Raw genomic sequence first — 12720 nt, 5'->3', positions numbered from 1 at the left:
GGAATTTTTTTTTTTTGTACTAGGGATTGAACCCAGGGACACTTAACCACTGAGCCACATCCCCAGCCCTTTCTCTGTTTTATTTCGAGACAGGGTCCCCTGAGTTGGTTAGGGCCTCACCAAGTTGCTAAGGCTGGCTTTGAATTCATGATCCTCCTGTTTTAGCCTTCTAAGTTACTGGGGGGACTTCATGCCTTTTATTTTTAATTGTAGAATGGAGCTGATGAGAGGACACACCTCATAAAGTGCTTGTGATGATTAAATGGATGACGTGTGCATGGCGTCAGTATATATGGGGAAGTGCTCAATGAATGTCTGCTCTCTTCCATGGGAGGGAAAAGTTCTGGACCCAGTGTCTCTTCTTTTGGCTCCACGGAGGAAAAGAACCCTGGAGAAGAACCTGCGCTCTTACTCTTGGGAGTCAGGCTTCTTCAGACCCAGAAATAACTTGTACACCTCTGGCAAAGCCACTGTGCACAGGGAAGTCTTGTCCGTGTTTGATCCTGGCTTGATGAGGACCATTTAATGTAAATAGTTTTAGAATCTGACACGTCTGTAAAGTTGAGAGTGTGGCACTGAATAAATAAGAATATAGGGGATTTTTCTTTGAGTTTACTAAATACTCTCGCTAAAGCCTTTTCAACTAATAATTCAAATTGCTAAACTTTGGGCCTCACTCCTTTCCATGACCCCAAAATGTAGGTAATAAGGGTGGAGGACTCATGAATGGACTTAGTGCCTTTATAGGAAGAACACAAGGGGGACTGCTGTTGAGGTCAGTAGTAGAGCGCTTGCCTAGCAGGTGTAAGGCCCAGATGGGTTCAATCCTCAGCTCTGCATATAAGTAAATAAATAAAATAAAGGTATAAAAAATATTAGACTTACACACACACACACACACACACAAGTCATACATAGTAAAGGCAGGACCAGAATTCAAACTCATGTTTAAATTCAAACTACCACCTGAGGATACTGCAAGAAGAAAGCAGTCTGCAACTGAAGAAGTAGGTCCTCACCAGATGCCAAATTAGCCACATCTTTATTTAGGACTTTCAAACCTCCAAAATTGTGAGAACCAAAACGTTTGTTGTTTAAGCCACCTGATTTATCTTAGTTTGCTATGGCAGTCGATAGTAGCAAAGATAGGGCCCCACCTGCAATCCCTTATGTAAGTCTAATGACATTCTCAAAGTTTGGCCCCCAAATACCAAAACACTGGAGGTTAAGTATTCAACATATGGATTTGTGGGTGGACATGAACATTCAGTGCATAACAGTCATTCCTCATTCTCCCCTACAACCAGTCCCTGGCAACACTCATTTTGTTTTTTGTCTCTATATGTATTTATCCTTGCTTGCCATTTAATTTGAAAAGAAGCGCAGAATTAGTTGCATTTTGTTTCTGTATAATATTTTCAAGGCTTATACACATTATAGCATGTGTCAGCAGTTAATTCCTTTTTATCTGAATTATATTCCACTGTATTGGATATACCATATTTTTTGCCCAATCATCTTAAGTTGATACACAGTTGCATATTTATGGCAATTTGAATGATGCTGCTATGAAATTCATGTACAAGTTCATGAATGGAAATATATTTTCAATTATCTTGGGTATATATGGAGGAAAGCAAGTTCTGTGTCATGTCACTCTGTTGAACTTTTGGAGGAACTGCCAGACTATTTTCTACAGTGACTGTACCATTTTACATTCTCACCACAAGGCATGATGAAGGTTACAATTTCTCCACATCCTCACCTATAATTATTATTTTCTGTTTCCTTTTTTTTATTATAGCTATCCTAATGTGTAGGAAGTGGTATCTCATGGAGATTTTGATTTGTATTTTCCTGTGACTAATGGCATTAAGCATCTTTTCCTGTTGACTCTTTATATATCTTCTTTGGAGAAATGTCTGTTCAAATCAATCATTTATTTTTAAATTGAGTTATTTGTCTTTCTGTTGTGGAAGACTTCTTTATATATTTTAGATATTAGACCCTTAGCAAAAATGTGATTTGCAAATATTTCCTTCCATTCTGTTGGATTTTTTTTTTCATTTTCTCGATACACCTTAACACCTTAGATGCACAAAGCTTTTATTTTGATAAAGTCCAATCTAGTTTTGTTGTCGTTGTTGTTGTTGCCTTGTACTTTAGATGTCATCTAAGAAAACTTTGTCTAATCCAAACTCACAAAGATTTAAACCTATGTTTCCTTCTAAGAGTTTTATAATTTTAGCTCTTATATTTAGGTCTTTTGAATCATTTTTAGTTAATTTTAAAATGCATTATTAATAGTCCAAATTAACTCTTCTGTATGTAAATATCAGATTGTTCTAGTATGACTTATTGACAAGACTATTCTTCCAACTAAAAGTGTTAGTACCCTTGTCAAAGTCCAACTGACCACAGATGTATGGGCTTATTTTTGGACTCTTTGTTCCATTGATTATATCTATCCTATGCCAATTTCACACTGTCTTGATGATCATAGATTTACAGTAAACTTGTAAATCAAGTGGGTGAGGAAATTGAGGCTCAGAAATGTGAAATAGCATTTTCAAGGCTACACAGAGAGTTAGTAGAAGAGCCAGAGCCAGATCTATTTTTAGTTCATTTTCTGCTTCTTTACCATGTCAGTCAAATAGAATTTAAAACAGATCCAAATAATTTTACCATTAGTGTGAGTTGCTTATTTCCTGTTACTGAATCCAAGTATAATCTAGTCACACAATCTTACAACTGAGACATTTTAGATGAGTACTTATTGTTTCATTCATGAACACATTATTGTTTCACTGAGTTAAAGCAAAAGGTTTGGGGATGATGGTCAGCATCAAAGATATACTGTTTCGTAAAGAAAGGGAGGATGTGTTAACAGTGGAATGGAGGGGTTGAACCAATGGTATGGTGTTCTGTGTTGGGGAAGGGTAGTTTGGTTGTGACCTTCATTAATAAAGGGAAGAGAGATAAGGAAAAAATTGTCAAGAAAATTATAAATTGTCAAAGTTGAAAATGCTACATATAGAGGCCAGAGAGCAGAGCAGACATAACAAGGGACACATACTCTCTAGAGTGACCCACTTGTTTCGGAGAACGTTAGTTAATATGATTTGCCAAGGATTAAAACATCTCTTCCAGGGAAGTGCAGGAGATCAACAGAACCTTCACATAATGTGCAGCAAATTCAGGCAGATCCAGAACCTGAAATGAATCTAAAAAGGAAAAATATGTGTAGTGGCCAGGCACAGTGGTGCACACCTGTAATCTCAGCAATTTGGGAGGCCGAGGCAAGAGGATCTGGAGTTCAAAGCCAGCCCCAGCAACTTAGCAAGGCCCTAAGCAACTCAGCAAGACCCTGTCTCTAACATGATACAAAAAAGGGGTTGGGGATGTGGCTCAGTTGGTTAAGTGCCCCTGGGTTCAATTTCTGGTAACCGTTCCCACCCCCCCAAAAAAAGTGAACTGAAATTAGTGTGTCCCCACCCTCCCCTTACTTGTGAATCAAGCCCAGTAGCAAATCTGAGTACCACCCAAGATGATAGGAGGGGTAAGCTTTCAGTAGGGAAAAGCCACAGGTCCCAGAAGGAAGTCCCCAAATCACTTGTATATCTGGCAGGAAATGGCAGATGTTATGTAAAGAAGCCAGCCCAGGTTCATTACTTAACATGACTGATGCTCCTATCAACTGTGTGGAGGTAACTCATGCTGCTGTATGTCATTCATGAGAGGAGACAACTGCAGAGCAGATGGAGTGGTTGGAGTAAGCAGTCTTGCTCAGACCTCCAGTGCAGTGGCCACTAGCATAGGTGATAGCATCCACATGAATGCCCGGGCAGGCGGAACACCAAGCCCTCTACACAAAGGCTGCTACTACTCCCCCAAAAGAATATCCTGAAGCATGCACATCAGATCAGGATTGGACAAACAGCCCAGATGATGATGTTGACAAGTACTTGCAGCTTACCAAGAGATCAGGCAAGCAGCAGGCTTCCCACATCATACAGATCTCCCAGAAGTACCAGAAATCTGCCAAACCCTCTTTCAGTTGTAAAAGAACTTGAGTGACACTATTGGAAGTTTGGGGAAGTGGAGCAGAATGGGAACTTGCAGCAACCAAATGACATTTCTAGTGACATGGACCAGGGTGGAAAGGATGTGGGCACAAAGGTGGCTGGATTTGGTGAGAGTGTGATCATAGTGTCAAAAGTGGTCTTTCTACCTTTTCCCAGGCCCCTCATCCAGTGGCAGGTCTGTGGTCTCAAAGCCCAGAGAGATCATCTCATAGGTTAGGAACAAATTGGGCAGTGCATATATCTCTATCCTTGACTCCAGAAGGAATCATGTTAGAGCTGGAAGAGAATTTTGAAGTTCTAACAAAGCTGAATCCCAGACAGAGAAGGTAAGCAAGTCCTACACCATCTCACAGATAGCGGCAGAATAGAAATGTGAACCCTGCACTCTAGGCTTCCAGCCTGGTACTGAATCCTCCTCACCCAACTGAGTGTAGAATTCTGGAATGTGAAGTTCAATGCAGATATTCATCAACTGGCATACTGAATTGATATGCAAAGACTTTAAGGGCCAAGGATTGAGCTCGTAGACAGAATCTGGGCCATTGTTAGTGCTTAGTATACATTTGTACAAATTAAAAAAAAAAAAAAAAAGCTCTTTCTCCTGGGTGCTCTTAGGCCACAGAAAGGCTATCAGTTTGGCCTGAGGCACCTGGTCTTGACTCAGCACCTTCCCCCCATTCCCCCCCAACACCCCCCATACCCCCCCAACGCCTTCCTGTCTGGATGTTTTGTGCAGCTCACTGAGCAGTTCTGCAGAATGGGGAGAAGTTTCAGGGAAGCTCAAGCATACAGTTGTCTAGTACAGGGAAGTTCCTACTAGCAGGAATTGACTAATTTTCAGTTTTCTGTGGTTCTAGAATGGCCAGTCCACACCCCAAATGCTTCTCGCACTTACCATCTGTTTTCTACAATTCTACTATAGAGGGTCAATTCTGAAGCTCATAGCTTTATTGCCATAATAAATTGCAAACATCCTTTGTGAAATGACTAGTAATAGCTAGTGTTAGAGAAGTGAGGTGTGGAGTCAGTTTATAGTAGTGAAAACTGGAAATAACATAAATAACTATCCATAGGTCTCTACATTGAAATTGTGGTATGTATCCACAGTGGAACAGAATTCAGACACTAAAAAAGGGTGAGGTAAATCTTTTATACGTACACACATGTATACACACAAATGGCATAAAAAGGAAAACCACATGGATATGTGGATAAAGCAAACTGCAGAACAAAACATAAGTTAGATTTTTGTTCAATAAAAGCATGTACATAGGGGCTGGGCTGAGTGGTAGAGTGCTCACCTAGCATGCATGAGGCACTGGGTTCGATCCTCAGCACCACATAAAAATAAGTAAATAAAAATAAAGGCATCATGTCCACTTACTTAAAAAAAAGTATGTACATAAATTCTGTATAGTCTCCCTGATTTTTTCATGTCATTAGATTGAAGTACAAAATGAGTTCATATTATTTTTACTATCAAGAGTAAATGCCAATGAACCTACATGTTAACCCCTTAGGAGAATTTCTTTCTTATTTTCCCACTACCTCCCAGAAAAAATCCATGATTTCCAAAGACACTTTTGTATCCCAAGTCTTGTTTGCTCACATGTAACTAATGGAGTCGAAACTCAAATATACCTCCTTGAACCTGAACGATACCACATCTGCTATGTGACCTGTTTTCTCCAGAATGTGTAGTTGAGCTCTGAGCTTAAACCATGAAACCCAGAGACTCTCACCAGAAGCCTTTCTTCTTTACTGTTTTTTCCAACACCATAATGCATTTCTACCTGATACTGCAGGCAGAGAGCCAGCTCCGGTTGTTTTTCTGGCTAGAGATGGAACTGAGGATGCTTCCTGACATCAGGGTTCCAACACATTATCAAGACTTTTGTTACTGCCTCCACCATCATCCACAGGTCAGGAAAAAGGTTGGGTCATGCCACCGTCTTCCTCTCTAGGCCCAGGCAGTTCAGTTCTGCCCCTATATGTTCCATATAGCCTCTCCAGGCCTCCAGATCACATGGCCAAAGAAGGTCTTCCCTCTTGCAGACCCAAGACTCACCCATTTCCTGCCTGTCTGGATATGACAGAGACTCATAATTACTACTGTCTTTTCCTAATGGACTTCAACATATCATCTCCACAGGGAAAATAATCTGAGCTTGGACTCTTCCCAAGGCACATATTGTTCCATCTTCTTCCTGGTCTCTTTGATACATGTATATAAAGATTCTAACAAGCCATGCTCATCATTAGGATGTTATACTAATGCTGTTGTATTGAGGTAGGTATTTTAAACATTGTCACTTTATAGTCTATCCTCTGAATTGGTAAAAATATACATTAATGTGTGCAAAAATCACATTAACTAGTTCTGTATAGGTTGTTGTTGTTGTTATACTGGGGATTGAACCCAGGCACATTTTGCCACTGAACTATATCCCCAGTACTTTTTTATTTTTTATTTTGAGACAGAGTTTCACTAAGTTGCTGAGGGTCTCTCTGATTGGTTGAAGATGGCCTTGAACTTGCAATCCTCCTGCCTAATCCTCCCGGTTGCTGGGATTACAGGCATATACCATGACACCTGGCTGTATAAATTTGTTTCAAGACACTCCGCATTTAAGAAAATATCTACACCCAATTGCTAATAGGGATAGGGATAAAGGTAGGTGTGAGATTCTTTGCTTTTTATACTTTGTATTATTAGAATTTAGTTTTGTACAACATGTAACTTTTGTGATTACAGACAATATTTTTAAACATTGAAAATATATGCTTGGTGTACTGTGCCTCATTAAACATTGTGTGTGTGTGTGTGTGTGTGTGTGTGTGTGTATAACAATCCTTGTTTCTAAGGATAATATTTGCCGGCACCGGTGAGCAGAAGCTCTGCACACACCTGAGAAAGACTCAGGTGGCCTTATCAACAGGAAAAATTCTGGTAAAGAGGCTATGGAGTCAACAACAAGGTGCTCCTCTATGCAAAGGCATTTCTGTCTTGGCAACTTCAACTCTTTTGAAACACCCACTTGCTAAATGGGGGCTTCCACTCTACTTGACCCACTTTGTAGACAGTCCTAGTCTTTTTATCTCAATATTTCTTGTTCTTACATTTTTCCCAGTTGCTCTTTAATTACTTGTTAATTAACTTTGAAATTGGTTTCATTGAATCAACTCTATCACCACTTCCTGGCTTTTGGCCAGTGATAAAAGTGCTTCTGTGTTGTCCGATTCTAAAAAAAAAAAAAAAAAAAAAAAAAAGCCAATTAAGATTTTTTAAAATAGTGTTTCTGGAACATTTTCATGTACACCTCTCCCTACTTCCCTACATACAAATATACGCACTTACACACGCATACACACATAAACACACACCACTTGAAAATCATCTGAATAGTAGGCAGTTTTGTAACTTGACAAAAGATTCATGACATATTTTAAACTAAAATTTCCCTAGGTGTAATTTGAATTCAACCTCGTCCTGTGTATTTCTCTGTAAGTACAGGGAGCAGTTGGTCAGCACAGAGCTCTGATGCTTGATGTGACTTTGAATGATGTCACCTTTCTGGCCTGGCGCCTTTGGCTGTTCTGCTGGTGGCAGTGAAACAAATGTCAGACAGATCTAAAATCCACAGAGGGAAATGGTTGAGTGGAATCCACCGAATCAGTGTATATTTATTATAAAGCAATTTTGGACAGAATGCAGTAAAGACTGAAAGTATCTGAGGAGGAAGTTCAGGCCAAGATATTTCCAATGTTAGATTGTTTATTTAAATTCTTAAACTACTAATCCAACTTCTATTTTTACAGTTTATGTTTTTGGCTAATTTAATAGACAAAATGGTTCCATATTGTTTGTAGATGTCATATTTTGGGTTACTGGTGAGGATAAGCATTTTTGAATACGTTTTTATTGTTATTTTCATTTCTCGTCAATTGCCTATTTGTGTATTTGCCTGTTTTATCTTGAGACACTAGTATTTTCCTTAGTAAAATGCAATAGTACTTCATATGTTAGGGATCTTGCCCTTTTGTTTGCAAAAATTCAACATAAATATTTTTACTGGTTTGACATTTACTCTAATTTTGTTTATGATTTTTCTTACTTTGAAATGCTTAAACTTTTTTAAAAAATATTTATTTCTTTTAGTTGTACACAATGCCTTTATTTTTATTTATTTATTTTTATGTGGTGCTGAGAATCAAACCTAGGGCCTTGCATGCACCAGGCAAGCACTCTACCATTGAGCCACAACACCAGCCCCACAAATGCTTAACTTTAATGCAGAAAAATTTATCAATCTTCTCTTTTGAGATATCATATACTGCTTTTTTCCCAGTAAAAACCTCTACTAAATTTTCACCAATGTTCTTTTCAGTTTTTAACTTTAAACTTTTTATACTTCCATAATGTAGTGTGGAATGTAGTGTGAGAGAAAGACTTAAATAAATGTTTTTCCCTAATAGTTGAGTCTCCTGCTCATTGATTTTTAAATTACTTCACCCTTTTCTCCTTTATGATATTTAAAGCATTACACAAATAATACAGGTTCATTTTAAAATCAGAAAATGCAAATAAATGAGCCGAAGGGAAAAACACTTGCATTTTCTTTCCACTCTGAGCAGAGTGTTAGCAGTTTACTTTTGCCCCTGCAGACATTTTCTTCTGTGGATGTAGGCAGCACACATTTCCTCTCCAAATGGAATCATGCTGCAATACAGTTTTGTTAACCTAATGTGTTTTTTTTTTCCATTCAGTAATAGATCATTTTTCCTTGTCAATCAATGTACTTTTATAGCATCACATCCTAAATAACTTTTTAGAAATAGACTATACTTTCAGAAAAGCACACATTCTGTAAATATAAAGCTGCATAATTTTTTGCCAACCAAAGATACTCATGTTAGCAGCTACCAGATCAAGAGACAGAATGTGACTAGTACCCCAAAAGTGCTCCCAAATGATTCTTTTTGATCACCTCCCTCACTGTCCTTTGATCCTGATTTCTAACAGCTATAGATTTACTTCACAGCCCCCCACTTTTTAATAGCTACGTAGTATTCTGTCACACATACACGTGTCAGAACATATTTGTTACAGGCTAAATTGTGTTCCTGTGAAAGACATCTTGAAATTCTAAGCCCTGTTATTTGTGATTATAACCTGACCTGGAAATAGGATATTTGCAGATGTGATCAGGTTATGATAAGGTGTAGAGTGGATTCTGATCTGCTATGACTGGTGGCATTGTAAAAAGAAGACACCATGTGAAGACACCACACATAGAGGAAGGCCATGCAATGACAGAGGCCAGAACTGGAGTGATGTAGCCCTGAGCCAAGAAATACCAGGGGTGAATGGAAGGTGGAAGACAAGGAAGTATTCCACCGAGTATCTCAGAGGACTCAGAAGGAGCATGCCTTTCATGATACCCTGACTTTTGACTTCGGCTTCCAAAATTTCTGTTGTTTGTGATATTTTGTTATGGCTGCCCTAGAAAACTAACACAAGAACTCAATTTGGAATAATTTTTTTTCTAACATTTTATTATCCCTTGTAGGGTTATGTGTAAATAGTTCTTTAATATTTTTCCTCAAAACTATAAATCTGAATCAAAAGTATTAGTGGAAAATATTAGTAAGACAGTGGATATGAATCACCAAACTGCTTTCCTTGAGGTACTCTGGATGTAGATGTTACAGGCTGCTTGCTTTGTAATGCATTCTCAGGTAACTCCAGCGTCCCCAGCCTGTAACAACAATAGGCCCACATAAAGATAGAACTGCCTCCTACCTCTACCTACCTAATGCAAAACCTCCCAGACTCTTATCTCTGGGAGCCTGTGGGGGCTTATATTTGGGTTTTTGAATATTCCTCTCATATTCCCCTCCTGCCCAATATCTCAACACATCCTCTTAAAAGACGTTTGGGGGCTGCTTCCTCTAGGATGGTTACTTCCCCTGGGATGGCTCCAGATCAGTGGAAAGGGTGGCTTGAGAAGCTGTAGCTTAGGTGTCAGGGCACTGATGCCTTAAATGTGGCCCTGGTTGCATTAAAAGCAGCCTACATTATTCTAACAAGAGGAGAAGGCCTTTCTTCTTGACTGTGTACTGGAGTCTGATAGCGGTATTACCTGTGTTCTCCTGTCTCCAGAAGTCCTGCCACCTATATAGCCTTGTCACAATGGAACTAAGTCAGAAAGGCTTGACTCTGAGGCAGATACCATGGGGTAGTGGGTGATCTGTCCCTGTCCTTCCCTCTCCCTTTCACTCTCCCCATATAAAATATTCCAGAGGATGACTGCACCAAGTCTGCAGGCATTATGCCTACGCACGTCCCAGTGGGTGCCCTTGTGCTCAAGCTCATTATCTTATCACTGTCTTCTTAAACCTTCATAATATTTTGATATTAATGGGACATTAATGTTCTTATTACTTTTTCAAAATATTCTTCTATGCTATTTCCTATTTGTGCTTCCAAATAGGAAAAACTGTTCATATGTATTGAATAGTTTTTCTCACTTCCAAAATAATTTCATTAAGAATTGGTTTAGGGCAATAATAAGGCACTTAGCTGGGTGTGATGGCACACACCTATAATTCCAGCGGCTGGGGAGGCTGAGTTAGGGGAATCTTGAGTTCAAAGCCAATCTCAGCAAAAATGAGGTGCTAAGCAACTCAGTGAGACCCTATCACTAAATAAAATACAGAATAGGGCTGGGGATGTGGCTCAGTGGTTGAGTGTCCCTGAGTTCAATCCTAAGTACCTACCCTACCCCCCAGAAAAAGCAAGTTGAGAATAATGAAAGAGTTACAATTTTTGTTTAGGCTCTTTTTCAGAAACAGGGCCTGTCTGTGTACCTATCCAAATGCTCCTTCATATCCCCTCCAGCAGGCCTTAGGGGATGGCAGAGGGCAGCCCGCGCAACCTGCTGAGTGGGCTTTGGGAAGCTAGTCAAACATGGCTGGCTCGGATGCTGGAGAGGTAATTGGAACAGGAGGCAGGATGAGCTCTGAGCCAGTTCTGGCATCTTCCAGGAATCCTTGATTTTTTCATGGCACTGGATGAGGGTGTGCTGAGAGAACAAATTTGATGAAAGCAGAATATAAGCTGATTTAGTAAATTTTCCAGAGAGGCGAAATTGTGACTGGGCCCTGGAGCCAAGGATCATGGAGAGAAGGTCAAAATGAGAACAGGTAGATAGTGTTGTGAATATAGCTGGCCAGAGAAGTGGGTAGAGGGATGTGCTAAACATCAGGAGACTGGGACTTGAATATGGACTCTGAAATCAGCTGGCTCTGTATATTGGGTGAATGGCTTTCCCTTTTGACCATCTGTTGGCTCCTTTCTCAATGAATAGTACTCACCAAATGAACTTGAAGGTCCTCCTAGAGCCAGATTTATATGTGGTATTCATTATATCACAGGAGTTGCATGGTTGACAAAAGCACTAAGATGTTCAAAACTTCCATGTCTAAACCCAAAGGGATATAACTATGGGATAAAATAAATAAATGAGAATTATTCTTGGAATTATACCTGTGAATGGAATAGGAAAGGAAAAAAATAAATAAAAGCATCCAAGAACATTATTTGGGGGTAGGTGGACATCTCCAAAGAAAGTGCTTCCTCAAAAGGTTCTTTGGATCTTGTTTGTCAAGACTCCTGAGGAGGCAAATTTTCTAAGATATTGTGGATCATTGTAGGCAAGGTGAGCCAACGTACTTCTGCCCTTCATGGCAGTGAACTAATCACAGGCCAATTTTTCAGTTGTTGGTGTCCTTGGGGCTTTACATTTTGGGGAATAATTATCAATGGAGTTCCACATTTTTTTTTAACTCATTTCCTTTTCATCCATTAAAAATTAGTTTTGAGTTACAGTTATTTCTTTAAGCCAAGGTAGTCCTAGTTTAGTTCTGTCACAGAGACAGACTATCAAAATTCTAAATGGATTCTACTTGGATACTCAGAGAGTTTCAGCTGAAGAGAGGGCTGGGAAAGAAAGCAGAAAATAACATACAGGCTCCCAAACCCTTCAAAGGAGCCCCAATAGGACCTGTAGCACATAAAGCCTGCCAGACCACACCGACTCCCAATATTACATTTCCCCTAAACAAGTCCAATGAATCATCCCAATTATGTCCTTATGTCCTCCTGACTTATTTACCATGGCATATCCATTTATCCAGAAGTCATCCACAGCCTGTCCAGCCTCAGGTCAGACAGAAATGTCTCCATTGTGGCTACCCTCATTATTGGCCTCAACTACCATTTCCTACCAGGACTGTGAAGGAGAAAGGGGAAATCTGGAGTTCTACTTGGTACCAGCCTCCAAGATGTCTTCCATGTTAGTCACAGTGGCTCTCACCTTCTGGTGTTCATGCATTTGTGTGGTCCCCCTTCCCTACTTCCCTTTACTAGGGTTTGTCTGATGGTATAAGACATATGGTAGAAGTGGGAGAGGTCAGATGCCATGCTGTGAGGTCACTCAAGTAGACCCACTTGATGAGGCCCCACAATAACCACATGAGTGAACTCAAGGGCACATTTCTCTCTCTGTTAAACCTTCAAATGAGAATGCAGCCCTGGATGACAGCTTGATTCCAATCTCATGGCAGGCCTTGG

Source organism: Marmota monax, unplaced genomic scaffold (genome assembly GCF_021218885.2).
Source record: "Marmota monax isolate L192 unplaced genomic scaffold, Marmota_monax_Labrador192_F-V1.1 WCK01_AAM20220418_F8-fsc00015, whole genome shotgun sequence".
In the NCBI taxonomy this organism is placed as follows: Eukaryota; Metazoa; Chordata; class Mammalia; order Rodentia; family Sciuridae; genus Marmota; species Marmota monax.
This window is presented reverse-complemented; position numbering follows the sequence as displayed.